The sequence below is a fragment of the Eupeodes corollae genome, chromosome 3 (assembly GCF_945859685.1).
Source record: "Eupeodes corollae chromosome 3, idEupCoro1.1, whole genome shotgun sequence".
Lineage (NCBI taxonomy): Eukaryota > Metazoa > Arthropoda > Insecta > Diptera > Syrphidae > Eupeodes > Eupeodes corollae.
Window position 1 is genome coordinate 5,551,438 of NC_079149.1, and position 18,804 is coordinate 5,570,241.

At 32.9% G+C, this 18,804-nt stretch overlaps 1 protein-coding gene and 1 non-coding gene across 3 annotated transcripts in view; one reads left to right on the top strand and one right to left on the bottom strand.

Moving 5' to 3' along the window:
• LOC129952821 (syndecan) overlaps positions 1 to 18,804 on the bottom strand; it is a 491,656-nt gene that overhangs the window by 190,262 nt on the left and 282,590 nt on the right. The gene's annotated exons all lie outside the window — the stretch shown is intronic.
• Trnav-uac (transfer RNA valine (anticodon UAC)) lies at positions 15,256 to 15,328 on the top strand. Its single transcript has one exon. It is a non-coding gene; the product is annotated as a tRNA-Val (tRNA).

The following is an 18,804-nucleotide window of genomic DNA, read 5'->3' on the forward strand; positions in this document are numbered from 1 at the left end:
TCGAAGAAGATGCCAAATTTTAGCTAAGACTACCGATTATGATCTTTTGATGTTCCGGTTTTATTTAAAAGGGAGATAGGAGTTATTTCCCAAGTTCCAAGTGAAGATTAAAAGTAAAACTGCGATTAGCTTCTAAGGACAATACAAAATTAAGTTAAACACGGATTAATTCTTTGCAATCGGATAGATGCTGTTAATTTAAATAAAATAATATTCATACTTAGAGTATTAAAGAAAAGTGTACAAATTTAACTACTATTGATTTCTAGGGATATTCAAAAAATTGGTACATTTGAGTTAAACACAGATTAAATCGTTGAATATGTTTTAATGATGTTGACTCTTAGATGCTTTAGTTTTAAAAAAATTAAAGGAATTGTTTTCAAGATTTTAAAGTTAAGATCAATAACTAAACTACGATTTGCTTCTTAAGCTACTTAAGTTAAGCAAATTGAACCCATCAAAACCAGAAGTAAATTTGAGAACCAAATTAAGAACTAACGAAGCATATCCTTTTCATTTTCCAGCTCTTGAAGTAACTTTTCATATGTTCTTCCTGTAAATCTCTTTTTTTAAATATTTTTTTGAAGAATTCCAGATTCCACGAAAAAATGAATAAAGGATATTTGCGAGTCAAAAGTCAGAACTGGAGTTTTAATTGATATTTATTTTTCCCAAAGAAAGTAATCTTCAATTCCAAGAAACTCTCTTTTCAGTTTTTTTTCTTGTAACTTTAACCATAATCAACTTAGAATGTTGATCTTTTCTCCTAAACCATACAAAGTGAAGTAATCTCTTTAGACTCCAATTAACACTAAAAACTATGCAAACAAAAATACAAACATATGCGAATCAAATGATGTCCTTTGCTTTGATGACTCCGTTTTCATAAGAGAGTAACAAACTAGTAACATCCCACATTTGCTCATCAAGAGGATTTAGATCCTAAGCTCTTCTACGTCGTCGTCTTCTTTTTTTCTCCTTCTTCTTTGTCTTTAAAAATAACCAAATAATATTTATAGAAAAACACATGTTTATATATGATATGAAGTTTTATACATTTATAGAACGCATGTCCTTCCACTTAAATATTTTCCATGACGAACAAAAAATCTCTCAATTCCTTAATCCTGCAACTGAAAGAGAAAAGCAAGTGATAAACTTCTGGAACTCATACTCGACTCGTAGCAAGCTCCTAAAGCTACCAAAAAACTTTCAAAGACATATCCCAGCGGGAATAAAGATCTATCCCCGTGGTACTGGCCCCTCCCCCTGCCTCCACCCAAAACAACAACAAACCATCAAAACAGGACAACACTCGGTATAGAGAAATAACATACGAAAAATATATATACAAAAAACTCAAACCTGTTGCAAAGTCGAAATAAATGAATGAAAATCCCCTAAGGACTTTGCAATGATTACATATCTCTGGAGTGTATATGCTTCAAATTGGGGATTAACTTTGTTGCCTTTTTTCCTCATCTCCTCTTCTTTCGTCTTGTCTTGTCTCGTCTCTTCTCGTTTCAATCCTTCATGGAGCAAAACACTCTCGGCTTTTATAATAGTTGATGCTTGCTGAGGATAGCAAATACCAAAAAATAATAAACAAAATACAAAAATAAGAAACCAAGGACATTTATTCAAACTGAGGGAGGTTTCTTTTTCTTTTGTAGTAAGTTTCCAATTAGTAATCTGTCAGCAAGAAGAGTATAAACAGACCCACAAACACACAGAGTCTTTGTGGAGAAACGGCTGAAATTATCATCACAGAGGTATTAAATACAAGCAAAAAGGACGAAACAAATGTTCTGCCATCGCCATACTCCGTCGTATTTATAACGCAGGAGGTCCTTTGACGATAGGAGCAGCAGCAGCACGATGATGGTATATAGTTAATTAGAGCTTCTATCGGGGAAGTGATACCCGCGACAAAGTACCTTCCAAACCGAACAAAGGAATTGACTTCTCTAGCACTGTCCCGTCCTCCTCCTGTTTCTCCACGGGACTTATACTATTTCTTTTTTTACCCATTGCACCCCATCCCTCGAGTGATGGCAACCTCTAAATGGTATGAAAGGATTTAGCTGAACTAATAGAAAAAAAAAGAGCTTTCAAGAGCGCTACTAAAAAGGACTCTTTCCTCCCCCTCCCCAACCCCCCTCTTGCTTATATTATAATATTTTTTAACAAGTTGATAAGCTTCAGTCAGAGAAACAAGCAGCTGTGGCAGCTACCACCGCGCGTTTTTCTGTTCGCTGCTGTTCTACCAGGTTTCTACGATTACATTGTCAAAATGCAGCAATGTGAAGCATACGCCTCAAGTTCCTAGATTCTACTCCAAACGAGAAAAATAAAATAAGAACTCCCTCCGCAGTGCTTCATATGCATAGCCAAGAGTTCCCAAGCTCACTTCGTCTTCTTTTTGTTCACCATATGGAAAGAACCAAACATGAGTCAGGACACATACCGCTAAAAGGAGTATTAGACGAGACTATGGAGAATACAAGCTTCCAAAAAGATATTTTCACCCGAACAAAACTAAAAAATAGGGAAAAGGAAGGCGGCAGCGGTGGCGGTCTATTCATTTGTCATCTGTGTTACGGTGAAATAGGTTTTGACTCAGATCCTTTTTTTTATTTTTATTTTTTTATGAAACATGCAAAGTTTCAACTCGCACGGGGGCAAAGATAAAATAGAAAACTACTCCCGAATGGAACTAAATGCTATCAACGGGGGAGTCGCTTCAGAGAAGAATGTCGCAGAAAATTGAGGATGCGATAGCGTATTTTCGAATGGGCCCGTATATTTCTATCCTGGCATTTGAAACAAAAAATAATACAGAAACATCAGCAAGCAGCTTTTGTTTCGGAAGAGGCGTGCATCGTATTTCGGAGGAGAGTGTATACAGCAGTCAAGGATCGAGGACAGGTTGTGCTGTTGAAGCAAAACTTGAAAACCAATTTTTTTCCGTTTTTACTTTTTTTTTTGGATGCCATCAGTGACAACCCGCAAACAAAGGACATCAGTTATGCTATGTTAAGAGTTATAGTATAGCTCTTCCCACGGTTGTTGTTTTTTTTTCGTACTCCTTTATATGAAGGTACAGGAAAATTTGAAGCACATCCACACCGCATTATAAATTTGATTTGAAATTCAGGAGTCCTTGCATGATGCCTTGCATATAGGGTTGGGGTATAGTTATACCCACATCTATATTGTGAAAAACCTTGTGGCGGAATCGGAATGTTTGACTGATGATAGTTTAACGGGGATACGAGTAGTATCACAGAATGCTGCTGTTGTGATTTACAACACACACACATTTGGTCCTTTGAGCCGGATTTTGCAAGGTTGAGTAAATAGTGTAACTAGATTAAAATCCTTTGTTTCTCTATGTGTCTGCCACTGCATTGTAGCCTGGTTGTCTCTAGTATATTGGAGATTAATGCTTTAACATATTGAAATTTAATTTACTTCCAAAATATTTGCAAACAAAATTGATACAGGAAAACATAAAAATACGAATGGAACTGTCATTAAATTAGAAGCTTGACTATGGAGTTTGTGCTTGTAAGATGAGATCTGACACAAAGATTTAAGGGCATTTTCCCATGTTGAGTTCAAAGAATGAATGTCAAATTTAAGAAAATAGAGTAGATTGGAAGTATAACCTTGATTATTTGCTAAAATTTTTACTTTATAGTTCTATGTTTTCTATTTTTTTTGTTTGCTTTGTTGTCTTCATATCAACTTACATAAGCAACCCTAAAAAAAACGGATGAAAAACATCTTAGTCTATAAATTACTGCCTATTATTAATTGCGATCATTTCATCTCCATCGTGCGATGTTTTCTACGTTTTTATATTTGACTGCTTTGTTTTAACTTGATACAAAATTAGCCAAGTATCGCCTTAAAAAACAGTTTGAGGGTAATTTCAATACTTTACTGCGTATTCATTAATTATGAAAATTTCTACTTTGCCATTCTATGTTTTCTATGTTTCGTTTATTGCTTCGATAATGTGATATCAACTTAGCAAAGCTCCACGCAGAAATTTGGGTCTTAGGGTCTAATAAACATTACTTATGTGACTTGTAATTTGTATTTTTCGTTAATTATGACAATTTCAATTTATTCGCGCGATGTTTCTATGTTGCTTTTTCGTTTTTACTTTATAAATCTGATATGAACTTAACTAACAACTTCTTAAAACGTGTTTTTTGAGGGTATTTTGTTAAATACTTTACTGCCCACTAATTAATTACGATGTTCTATGTTTTCTATGTTTCGTTCATTGCTTCGATAATGTGATATGAACTTAGCAAATCACCACACTGAAAATATGTTGTAGGGTCTAATAAACATTATTTATGTGAATTATAATTTTTATATTTCGTTAATCAATATGGAATTATTTATAACAATTTAACTTTCAAATCGAGCGATGTTTTTTGTTGTTATTTTGTTAACCTGATATGAACTTAGCTTAACACGTAAAAACGTGTGAATTTTATAAAAAAATGTACTGCCTATCAATTTTTTATGACGTTCTATGTTTTCTATGTTTTCCATGTTTTGTTTGTTGATTCGGTAACATGAGAACGGGTTTTAAGATGAAATCTTTATTAATTTAGTAGCTAACTATTTTTCGTTAATTGATTATTTATGAATAATGACAATTTCAACTTGGTCGTGCGATGTTTTCTATAATATTCTGTTTTGCTTTGTAAGCTTGCTAGGAACTTACTTACTGCATAGTCCAGAAAACGAATTATAAGATAATTTACTGAGTATCAATTCATTATGACAATTTCCACTTCAATATTCTATGTTTTGTGTGTTGCTTCGTTACCTTGATATCATCTTTGCAAAGCATCCCCCAGAAAATGGGTTTAAGAGCCTTATTAATTCTAGTTAATTTATCCCGAATCAAATACGACAATTTAAATTTGTTCGTGCGATGTTTTCTATATAGTTTTGTTTTTTTCTTTGTAAACTTGGTATCAACATACTTAATGCACCTTTTCAGGAAATAGATTATAGAATACTTAGCTGCGTTTAAGTAAACTGTGACAATTCCAATTTCAATATTCTATGTTTTCTACGTTTTTTGTTGTCTCTTTTAGGGTCTCATTTCAGTACTTTATTGCTGCGTATTAAATAACTAAGACACTTTCAGCTTTGTACTGCGATTTTTTCTATGTTCTTTTCTGTTTTGTGAACTTGATAGTAACTCAACCAAGCACCACTAAGAAAACGGATTTTATTAAAAATTAATATTGTTTTTTTTTGATAAATGATTTAAAATAAAGGCACTACTTTTGGATACATTAACAAGCTCGTGATATTCCGTCGGACATTTTATTTTGAAGGTACCAATTTGTACTTTATTTAGCTAAAGACAATTTAATTTTGACTGTCCTCATTGTTTATACTAGTATTTCACTTAGTTTTTGATTTAAAGTTCTTTATTTTTTATTATTTTAACATAAAATCATCCTGAAACATAAATGTCAAAAATCACAGTAAACTCTGTTGGTACCATAAAATACCATTATTTGGAATATCAAAATCAAAGGAGATGATAATTGTCACAATAAATCAACAAAAGTGATGTTGTGCAACTTCCATACAATTTAACTGTCAGTTCATCAAATAAAAGGATATAACAAATCAAAAATGAAAAACCATTTATTTATTATGTAGGTTCTCTGAACTTAGGATGTCATAAAATGTCCTCAAAAATACATAAATGTATTTACGTACAGGAGTATTTTAATGTGTTTCGAAATGAAATATATTTTTATTTTTAAAGGATAAAGAGTAAGTAGGAATACGAGAAGTGAACATAGCAACATCAAATGATGCGGCAAAACAAAAATTCAGGAAGTAACCATATCCTTTTACCTAGAAGTGATGCATACAATTTGTTAAAAATATGTAGAATTAAATCGTCATATTTTTCGAAATAATTCGATCTTTTTTATTTATCTTTTAACCATTGATGGTTTCTTTCTTATGTTCTTTTGTTTGATTCGAATTCTAAAAAAATTCCGGAAACCTAGAAAACAAAAAGTCAATTCTCACTGATAAAAGTTAAGTGTGTTTATTATCTTTGTATTTTTACGAGTATCTCTGGTATCTTGATTCTAATAACAAAAGTGAGAATTTTGATGTTAAAAGGTTTTATTTTCCTTGAATCGAAATTTCTAACGAAAAACCCTAAAAGTTATTCTAGAAAACGAATTCTTGAGGTTTATAGATAACAATACCTGACACCTATAAAAACAAAACAACTCACTTTGATACTTCAAGATTTTTTGTTTTTTGAATGTTTAAAACTCTGATGTGACAAACAAATCATGTACACTAATACTTAGTATCGTATGCTTTTGAAACTCTATCATAGACAACGAAAACGAAAAAAAGGACACTTCTTTGAATATCTTCCGTTTTTCGAAATTTGCTATTGATTTCAGAGAATTGTAAACTTCACAAAAAAACAAGGAATAGGAAACAAAACAATAAAGCTCAAGAAACCGGAAAAGGGTTGTTCTGTTGCCGTCGGAGTATAAGGATATCAATGCACAGGACAACAGAGACAGAGGTAGAAATATGTACAGGTACATCCTGAAGGAAAATTGAATGAAAAAACCTTTGAATTTTCTCCTGCATTCCACATCACTGAATATTTACGTTGCCCCATTGTCGACGTTCCTTTGCCGCCATCATCTAGATCGAAGGGAGCCATTTTCATTGAGGTTTTTGTTTCAAAACAACGACAATAACTTTCCCGAGGACGACGACCGACGACGACTACGGTTAGGACAACGGCGAGGACGACCAACAACGAAGTCTATTACAGGAAAAATGGAAGAAATGTGAAATAATCTGATTCAAATTTCCTCTTAGGCTGCCAACTATAATGGAAGCTCACCTCAATGCTGACGTTTGCATATTTTTCGTCCTTTTTTGGTCCTTTTTTTTTACTTTTTTTTTACGGTAACAGTCACATGCTATTAATCGATAAGACCCCCTATCTAATGGAACATCAGGAAGCAATATGCCTGGAGAAGGCCTCCTCGACTAAATTAGAATAGCCATCGACGTAGTGGGCAACGGAGGAGGCGGGATGAGCGCAGGCGGCGGTGGTCGTCTAGTGTCTGCATCTATTGCCTTCGTTGGAAGTCAATTGGAATTTTGTCAAAATTGAAATTGCTTTATATGGTAACTGGACATATAGTGATAATGGTATTCCACTGTATGTCGATATTGCAGTGCATTTTCAAGCTAAGAGTTCTGTTTGAAGTTATTTATTTTTGGCTACTTTTACTTTTCGATAGAGTTGTATATCAGGAAGGATACGTTTTTTTTTAATGAATATAGTGCAAAAATGAGAAGAGGCTACTGAAAATTAAGTAAAAATTGGCAACATTTAAAATAAAGAAAATTCAAGGTGATGCAAAATTATTCATCCTATCCGAAGCTGCTATAATTTTTTAAAAATGGATTAAAAACAATAATGGCACCCACTTCACAGATATTTTATTTTCTATTGAACCTACAAAATTTTAATGGTCCAAATAAAAAGTCAAAATTATATTTTTATTGAGTAAAAAATTAGATGATTATTATGGGTGAGAAAATAAAAAGATCAAAAATTTTGTTCTGCACCGAAAGATTTCCAAAAACATTTGAAGGCAATGTGTTTGAACGGTTCTAGAGATTGATATTTAAAAATAAGGTTTAATATTAAAAAGTGTGGTTGTCCCAAATTGTATACAAGATTTGTATTTTCTGATCTTTTGTTTGTAGAGTGTTGAAAACTATTAGAAAAATATAATTTACAATTCCCAAATTTGTTCTAAAGGTAAAGTATTTTCAATGCTCAGAAGTGTTTCAAATAAACTGCTCACTACGTTACACGAACTTGCATTCAAAGTATTAAAAATCAGGCTTTTGTGCTAAACATAGCTAGGAAACTGCTGTTTTGAAGGTGACAACAGATTTTCGAGAATTTCTGGATTGTGGACAAATTGGTATAATGGTTCTGCTTGACTTTTCAAAGGCGTTTGATAGCACAGCCCACTTTATCCTTTTGTCCAAGTTAAGCAATAAATTCAATTTTTCAAGGACTGCCATTTAATATTTTCAGAGCTATTTATTAAAAAGAAGTCAATCAATAAAAACTGACATCGGAACATCCAGTCTCTATAATATTAACAGCGGAGTTCTTCAGGGTTCAGTTCTTGGACCTCTGTTGTTTTCTATTTTCATCAATGATTTACCTGATGTTATTCAACATTCTTTTGAACATATGGAAGCAGATGATGCTTTTATCTACAACTTTTGTGGCCAGAGCAACTTGGGTTGCTGTGTTAACCAAATAAATATTGACTTAGCTAATATTCAGAAATGTGACGTTTCAAATAAATTGCATCTTAATGCTTCAAAAACATTGAGCACGCCTTGTTCTAGAAGACAAATTAATAATGAAAACCTACCTATAACAATTTTAAATGGAAAAAGTGTTGAGTATGATTATCAAATAAATAATCGTTTAACATGTTGTGATGCAATCTCAGATGCCATACGATGACAGATAGACAGATTGACGGAATCGCAGTCAATAATATGTTTATACTTTTCACACGCACATTAATAAAAAGGGTCCAAAACTTCTAGAATTTTGAAAAAATCAGTGTTTTTTAAGTTTCATTTTTTTTTTTAATAAACGGGCACTCAAAGGGTTATTAATACCCTTAACATGTTTAAAGTTTGAAAACAGTGCGAGCCTTAGAAAAATAGGGAAGGATACAAGAGGAGATACCGATGCACTTAAAGTTTTGAATATCAAAATGAAAGGGGAAAACAGAGCTGGGTAAAGCATTCCACTTTCTCGATATGCGGTTAAAAAAAGAATCTCTATACTTGACAGTGCGTCTGAAATTGAGCTCAAGGTTAAACTGATGTACATTCCTAAAAGTACGAGTATTACGGCTGAATTGTTTGGGGGGGGAATACAACTGGCTAATTCGAAAGAACACTGTTTATAAAAATATCGGTAGAACAACAAAAGGCATGAAGCATTGCGGCGGTGTTCAAGTGACGTAATTGTTTCGGTTATAGTTCTTTCACCTATAATTTTCAAAGCTCTTTTTTGGATCCTGTCCAAAATACCTGCCCAAATATGAGAGTTATATTTAAGTTTTGGACGAATGAAGACTTTTTAAATTACAGCCACATCAGAAAAGGTGAAAAATTTCTTGCACCGTCGGAGAAATCCTAAGCACCTAGCAGACTTTTTTGCAGTATCGAATATGTGATCATTCCATAAGAGTCGATCTGTGATATACATACCGAGTACTGAAAGTTGATTAAATTCCTCGATGCAAGTGCCGCTCATGGATAGCGGCATCGTGAGTGGGTTACGCTTAAACCACAGGAGACAGCATTGAGTTGTCGAAGCATTAAATTCTACACGGTTTTTGATGCCCCATTGTACAATGCTGTCAAAATCAGAATTTAATGAGTTTATCATACACTTCCGTTGAAGTTCCACATCAGAAAGACAAGGATGAGAATCTAAAAACGAATATGAAAAGCTGAGGATACTGTCATCAGCGAAACAATTTAGTGGGTTAGAAGTTTTAGACAAAAGATCATTTATAAAAATAAGGAAGAGCGTCAGAGACAAAACGGAGCCCTGGGGCACACCAGCGTTTATTTTGTGAATATCAGATTTGAACACGTCGAACACTACTTGAATTGAATGGTCCAAAAGGTAATTTCTAACCCAACTAAGAAGGGATTCATCTATACCAAAAGCACGCATTTTTGATAAGAGAGCTTGATGCCAAACTCTATCCAATGCTTTTGAAATATCAAGGGCAATAATCTCACTTTCTCCAAAACGATGTAAAGATTCGTTTCACTGTTCGGTGATATAAACCATGAGATCACCAGTGGGCCTATTGCTACGAAAGCCATACAGCCGGTCATTAATAAGCTTCCGTTCTTCAAGATATTTCTTAAGCTGTTCAATAACAAGGTTCTTATGAGACTCAATCATAAATTGAATAAATCAACAATCGATGTTGGAGAAATTTTAAACTTATTTGTTGTTTATTTTCAGTCTGTTTACTTCACAAACACTCCAGCGAAAGTTCGTATACCAAGAGTTTCTGCTATCGTTATCGTCTATGGTTCTGACGGTTTCTGAAGTAGAATCAGCCTCATTAGGTTTAGATACCAACACAAATACAGGCCCTGATGGCATCCCACAAATTTTATTGCTTTTAGAATGTTGGAAACTGTCTTATATTACACCAATTTTTAAATCTGAATCAAAAAAAGAATTTACAAATCATAGACCAATCAGGAAAATATCTGCTCTTCCTAAGTTATTTGAAAAATTTAAAGATTTTTTATCCGATTTCCAACACGGCTTTATAACTGGAAGATCTACTACCACTTATAACCACTAATAAATAATTTTGAATCTTATCGTCAAACTAATATAATTTTTACTGATTTTGCCAAAGCATTTGACCGCGTTAATCATCAAATTCCTTTACACAACTTTGGGAACTGCGATTTCATCCTAAGTTTCTGGATTGGTTGAAATCTTATTTAATATCGAGAGTTCAAGTTGTTGATTGACGAATATCACTCTAACCAAATATTGGTTCCATCTGGTGTCCCTCAGGGTAGCCACTTAGGCCCTTTAATGTTCCTGCTTTTGTAAACAATATTCCCAATTTTTTTAAAAATTCTAAGTGTCTTCTTTTTGCGAACGACTTTAAACTATATTAAATATCAATTGTAAGAATGGAGAAAATCCAGGCAAATATTTCAAGCTTTATGTATTATAAACTTCATTGGAGTATTGTTGTTCCATCGTATGAAACTAGATGTCTCTTATTTGGTATGCAGAGTTTGGCAAATGGGCGTTCATACTTTGCGATAATGTTTATTAGAGATGTACTTACTAATCATAATAAATGTGCTCAACTTTAACTTACATCTATTCGTGTTCCTAAGTTTTATTTCAGAGATAATATTCTTTTTTACGAGCAAATTCATAGATCTACTCGTAACTGTGGTCGCAATGTTTGGACTTTTTTAGAATCTGCACTAGAGATACCTTTAAAATGTGTGTTTTAAATGTACTTAGATCTACTTGACGTTTGTATAAATTTATTTATTATTTTTAATTTATTTTTGTTTATATTATTGCAGTTGTATAGAAATATTATCTATTTTATATGAATAAATAAATAAATAAATTAATATAAATTAAAGTAATTAAAATATACGACTATTTATTTTAATTCGAAAAAAGCATTTATCATTTATTTTATTTAAAATAAAATATTAATATTATTTTTTTTTAAAACAATACTATCCAGTATTTCAAGCGATTAAAGGCTGAAAAGATCAATTTCTTTGTATTAAATTCGAATATCATAAAATCCTGGATAAGTATCTTTTTATCATGAAAAAAGTAAGTAATTGCGAATAACTATTTATTTATTATAATATAAAATATATAATTTTAAAGTCTGCTTAAAAATATTTAAATTCCATTAAAAAAACAGAATACCTTGATCCACAGGCAGACTGCTCTTATTATATAAGATAAATTATGTTTTAAAATTAAATGTTAAATTACTCTCATTAATGTTCAATAATTGCTTTAACATTATAACATATCGTCAGAAAACAAAGAACAAATTTAATAAAATAAAAAAACAAAAACAAAAATAAAAATAAAAACAAACAATTTAAAATGAATGTCGATGTAAGGTTTCTATCATCCTGTCGGTGGATGGTGTTGGCGTGGACTATGCGGGGTGCCAGCAGGAGAGAATTTTTATTTTATCGATCAAAAAGCATTAATAACTTTTGTTTAATTGGATTTTTCATGATTTTTTTCATTATTTTTGAATTTTTTTATTGTTGTTGTTGTTGTTTTTGTTTGTTGTTTGAATTTCATTGGAAAATTTCACACCCACCAGCACGACATACCACACCAATTGCAAAAGGACCTTCCTATATATAAGGATGAGCATTAAGCTCCGTGTACGTGGTTTTCAATATTTGATATTGAAAAATCATTTCAAAATTTTATGTCGACATATGAAAGTGACGGTTAACACTATTTTATTCTTTTTTTATTCATTCTGGTTTATTATTATTAAATTATTTTTGTTTTTAATTTATACTTGTATGCTTTGCATTATTAAAATTTTAATCATAATATTGCCATGCCATTGATATTTGTGGGTGGGAACAAAATGCGGATTAAACAAAAACATTTTCCATTTTCCACTCCTCCATACGAGACGAGTCAGCAAAATATTAAATATTTTAAAAAAAAAAATATGCGTATACAAAGCAAAGACGATTTTTGATTGACAAATGAGAATGTACAGAATTATAAATAAATAATAACTCGCATCATTCCATTGTGAAGGAATTAATTTTTAATAATTAATTTTATCATTTTTTTTTGGTTTTTTTTTTTTTTGTTTAAAGCTTTGTTTACCTTTTTTTTATTTGTTGTGTTTTTGTTTTATTTATTTTTTGTTATTTGTTTTAACGATTGATGTGGTGGAGAATAAATCCAATCGCTTTGAAAAAGTTAAATATTTATTATTTTCATGTTTTTTTTTTAATTATTTTTCTGGCTGTCTGATATTTTGTTTTTAATTGATTGTATTCAGTTAACAAACAATAATAAAATAAAACAAAATATTTCTTTTGTTTTTCAAACAAAAAAAGCTTAAATATTTATTTTGTGCTTAAAGTTTTGTTTGACGTTGTTGTTGTTCATTTGAGGTGCTAGAGAACAAATTATCCAAATGTATTCATAGTAAAAGGTGAAATAAAAACGTTTAATAAGAAAAATAATTGGCTTCATGAAAAATTCATTGATATTATTTTAATGACTTTATGGTTGGATGAATGGCTGGATGCAAATATCAAAATAATTAGGTATAAATAATATTTTCCAAAGTAGGCGTTTACTTTTTTTTTTAAAGAATTAAAGATTATTGAGTTCTTAGATGAATGGAAATACTCTCTAATAACTCCCCTTCATAAATAAGGTACAAAAAGTACGATTGAAAATTTATTAATCCCTAAGGTTTTTGAAGCTGTAGGAAGAAACAAATTGTATAATCTTATTCACAATAACATTTCAGTTTACCAACATGGATTCTTAAGAGGCAGATCCACTACTACAAATTATCAATATTTTCAAATTTTGGTCTATCACAGATGGAAATGCGTTCTCAAGTCGACACTATTTACACTGAATTTTCAAAGGCTTTCGAGCGCGTTCAACATAACGTTCTCTTAAAAAACGTTCTCTTTTACGGTGGTAAAAATTGATAATGCCTTGTCTAAGGAAATTCTAAATTTTTCGGGTTTTCCTCAAGGTAGTCACCTGGGACCACTTCTTTTTATCATTTTTATTTGCGACTTACCATTACAACTTACTTTTTCTAGAAGTCTTCTATTTGCTGACGATTTGAAACTATTCAGTTCCATAAATTCACTTAACGATGCAAGAAAAAGTTCAAATTGATTTCAATAATTTTATTAAATGGTGTAATATCAATGGGCTAATTTTAACAATTTAACGTTATGGCATTTTCTAGAAATCACAGTCCATTATATTATAATTATAAACTTGAAAACGACATTTACAAAGGATTGATAGCCAGAAGGATTAAGGCGTGATCTTCGATTCTATTTAGGCGAAATCTTCGATTCCAAAATGAATTTCTCAAATCACATAGACCACGCGATCTCAATAGCAAACTCTATGCTAGGGTTTCTTTTTCGAAATTGAAAAGTTATCGAAGACCACTATTCATTAAAAGTTCTTTATACTAGTCTCGTCCGATCACATTTACATTATTGTACTGTTGTATGGAGCCCCTTTACCGAAGCTATAAATGCACCTAAAAACGAGGAACACATTATCACCACCGTATAAGTTTTAGAAGCTACAAACCTACTGCTACTCAAATTCAATACAATACAATACCGTCTCAAGAAACTTGCTACAAACCTACTGCTACTCAAACTCAATACAATACAATACCGTCTCAAGAAATTTTAGTTATTGATTGACAAAATCAGCTTTCAATTTATGAATGACTCTAGTGTTTTATAACTGCTGAATTAGTGTTTGATTTTTAACTAAACTTTATAAAACAAACCTCTTTTCACCCAAACTTTTATGTTTACTCAGCTTGACTCAAAGCATTTCCAGATACAGTACGTTCTCGATTAACGCAACTCTCGATTCGCGCAACTCCTCGATTTTCGCAACAGCTCAATTTTTATCATTATTGACGCGGTAATCGCAACTCTTCAAAAAAAATTGACTCGATAAGTGCAACTTTTGTTTTTATATGCATATCCCCAAGGTTCTTTATTATTTTTGTTTTTGTCTGTTGCGTTACATTTTGTCTCGTCAGTTATTTTACCGCTATTTTTAGATGGGTACGATAAAGTTGTATGAAGGTACATTTATGTATCTGTACAATACAAAATGTTCTCATTAGTTTTATTAAATTTTGTTCAGTGAGGCTTTGTACAAGTGGTTCCTGAATCAAAGAATGCAAAATGTGCCAATTTCCACAGAGGTCCTGAAAACAAAAGCGTGCTCATTGCATGAAAAAATTAAAGAGAGGTCACGATCTTTTAATGCGAGCAATGGTGACAAATTTTAAGAAAAGACACGAAATTCGCCTGTTGAAAATTTGTGGAGAAAAACTTTCAAACAAACCGTAGCTTGTAGATCCATTCTTGATTAAATTTAAGGAAAAAGTCAGTCAATCAAATTAATAACGCCGATGAGTCTGGGTTCCTTGTAACTTTTAAGGAGTCAACAGTTCATGGCCGAAAGACAAGCAAAGAAAGAATCACGTTTCTCGCCAGCACGAACGCATCCGGTTTACACAAATTTAAGCTTTTCGTCATCGGTAAATCTGTAAACCCAAGATCATTTAAAAACTTTTGACCACATGCCCGTTGTATACAAGGCATCTCGAATTGAGCCTAACAAAATATTTACTCGGTTATTGCAACAACCTCGGTCATAGCAACCACCCTTGTTTTAATTAGTTGCGATAATCGAGAACGTACTGTATACAAAATAAATTGAAGAGTAAATAATATTCAATAATTTAACCATTTTTCAGTCTGTTTTTATAACGGCTATTTTCATGTGGTTCCATAGTGTAGCGGTTATCACGTCTGCTTTACACGCAGAAGGTCTCCAGTTCGATCCTGGATGGAACCAAGTTCTTTTTTTTATTTTTAGACACATATTGGCAATGAAAATGTTGAATAGAAGTGGCACAAGAAATTATGAAGTTGTAAGCAATTTTTATTTTCTTTAATAAAAGTTGGAAAATATGTCCCTTCCTCTTTTTCTTTTTGAATATGCTTAAAAAATAGTGTAACAGAGATCGGATTTGGTTCAAATATGCCCCGTTTTGTTCGATAATCTGTTTTCATCTAGACGGCAACTTCATAATAGCCCCCCTCGTAGAAGCCTCCCTCCTTATTTGCGAAGAACTCGGACAGTAACTTTTCGAAAAACTGTTTTGAATTCAACTTTACACCACCACGGGCATTCGCCATATACAGGAACGGTTGGTGATTACTTGGCGCTATGTCCGGGCTATATGTTGGATGCGTTAAAACCTTTTGACGAGTCATCAACGAAGTGTGTGGTCTGGCATTGATCTAGTGGAACACTACACCCTTCCTGTTGGCCAATCCTGGACATTTCTGGTCAATCGCTTACTTCAAGCGGTCCATAGTTATTGGTAGTTGATGGTAGAATTAAGCGTATGGTGGATGACCGTTTTTGCTTGATATTTTCGTATGTGATCCATTTTTCGACACCAGTCATAATGCGCTTTAAAAATAGGTCTAGATCGTTCCGATTCAGCTGCATATTGCAGGCGTTGATTCGGTCCAGAAGGTTTTTTTCGGCAAATCATGGCCATCATCATTATCGAACCATGAAGCTTTTTTTGTATCCATCCTTCTGCAGGTGGTTTAAAATGTTTTGGTGACTAACTTCTATCTCCTGGACGATGCCATTTGCCGGTCTAACTCGATGTTTTCCTTGATTTGATCGGTATTCGTCGTCACCGGGCTTCCACCGGCTGTCTTATCCATGGCGTCACTTTCACCGGCTCTGAATCGTCGAAACCATTCCTCCGCAGTTCGAAATTTTAAAGTACCATCCCCCAAAACACAATAAATCTCACGGAATGTTTATCTAGCAGATTTGCCTTTAATGAAGGAAATCTCCGAATTTCGGAGTTAGTAAACTCCATGTTTTCACATCCATTACTGTTGAACGCAATATCCAAACTTATCATGCATAGCGTCGTTTCGTAGATTAAATAAAAATAAATAAATTGGGTGGCGCAACAGTCCGTTTGAGAACTAGGGTTTAGTGACTGACAACTCTGAACCATTCCTGAATTTGAATTTTGAAATTAAACATTTTTAAAAGAAGATGAGTACAAAATTTAAACTGAATTAGTCAAAATCCATGAAAAATCAAAAATAAGGTCGACTTCTATTACATAATGAAAAATTTCTGAAAAAAAGTGAATCTGGTTATGTTTAATCAAAATCGGTAAAATCATTTTTAAGAATATTTGTGGAAAAAATGTTGTATGAAAATTACAAGTTAGTTTAAATGTACTTTCTAATAATGGACACGAGAAAACATTTCAAAACAGTTTGTCTTAAAATGTCGAATATTCCAGTATTGAAATTTCTTAATTTCACTTCTTAGACATTTAATTCAATGCATTTTGGTAGCCTAAAAAAAAGACATGGATAAACCTTGTCGGTTTAAGGTTTTGGATGTATTAAAGCCAAATGCTTAGAAGCTTTAAGTAAATCAACAAAAATTGTATCGCTGAAAAAGTTTATTTTTAAGATTTTATTTTAACCAAAATAGGTTGAAAGTAATATCAATGGACTAAACATTTCTATTATATCAAGGTTTTTTTTTTTTATATTCAATAAAAAAATTTAAAAATAGTGTTGAAAACGGTAATTTTAAAAACTTGAGTAGATAGTTGGTTGACGTCAAAATTTTGATTCGAAATCAGCACAAAAAATCAAATTCAAAACTTATTTTTCAAAAATAATGAGAGTATTAAAGTCAAGGCTTCCTTAAAATGAATGGCTTTAAGTTAAAGAAAAACTTGAACTTAACGCTTTCTTGGTTTTTAAAAAAAAAATTTAGCTGTTGAAATTTTGTGTTTATTTCGAGATCAATTTTTTTTTTATTATGTTTCAAAAACTTTATTGTAAACCTTGTTTAGCCTTCGAATTCAGAGTTTTTTTATGCATTGCGTGAAAATGAATAAGTTATTAGGATTTTTCGAAAAATCAATGAGAAATTGAAATAGATATGCAAGAACATCACGAATGTTATTTAAAAAAAATAAGCTATAAAAAACTGATAAGGTTTTTTTTCGAGTTTTTAAAGGTTATATCACAAAAACCTGCCGTGATAAAAGTTGGATTCCAACCAAGTCAATAAATAAAATACGAAAAAGTAAAGTTTATTACAAAACCTTATCAATCGTCATATTAAATTTAGAATTTTTATTAAGAGACATACCTTGCCTTAAACCTCTTAAAAAAAACAAGTCTTACTATGAGACTTAAGAGATATTGTATTGTAATGGCTTACTTACTTACTTAAGGTGGCGCTACAGTCCGGGGCGGACCTGGGCCTCAACCAACAAGCGTCTCCAGCCAGCTCGGTCCCTAGCTAGCTGTCTCCAGTTTCGCACGCCAAGTTGGTTGAGGTCCTCTCCCACCTGGGTGCGCCACCTGAGTCGCGGTCTTCCTCTACTGCGCCGTCCCTCGGGATTGGATTCGAAGACCTTCCGGGCTGGAGCGTTGATGTCCATCCGCTCTACATGACCTAGCCATCTAAGCCGTTGGACTTTGATTCTGCTAACTAGGTCAGTGTCGCTGTACAGCCCGTACAGCTCGTCGTTATATCTTCTCCTCCATTCTCCATCTATACGTACGGGACCAAAAATCGGCCGAAGAATTTTTCTCTCGAAGCATCCTAAGACGCTCTCATCTTTCTTTGACAGGGTCCAGGCCTCAGCGCCATAAATGAGAACCGGGATGATGAGTGTCTTATAGATGGTGATTTTACATGCTCGAGAGAGGACTTTACTTCTCAATTGCCTTCTAAGTCCAAAGAAGCAGCGATTTGCAAGAGTTATTCTTCGTTTGATTTCAGCGCTGGTGTCGTTGTCTGTGTTTATAGCGGTGCCTAGGTAGACAAAGTCCTTAACTACCTCAAAGTTATAGCTGTCCATGGTGACGTTTTGTCCAAGACGTCGTCGTTCAGTGTCCTTTTTTGATGACAGCATATACTTGGTCTTGCCCTCATTGACCACTAAACCCATCTTCTTCGCTTCCGTCGCAATGCTCAAAAACGGTCCACTGACATCACGCTTTGATCTTCCAATTATGTCAATATCATCTGCGTATCCGAGTAATTGGATGGATCTTTGGAAGATTGTGCCTCTAGTGTTGACGGTTGAGTTTTGCACAATTCTTTCCAGAACGATGTTGAAGAAGTCGCATGACAGTGCATCGATTTGTCTAAAACCTTTTTTGACATCAAATGCATCGGTAAGATCTTTTCCGACCTTGATAGAGCAGCGTGCATTCTCCATCGTCATTCTGCACAAACGGATAAGTTTAACAGGG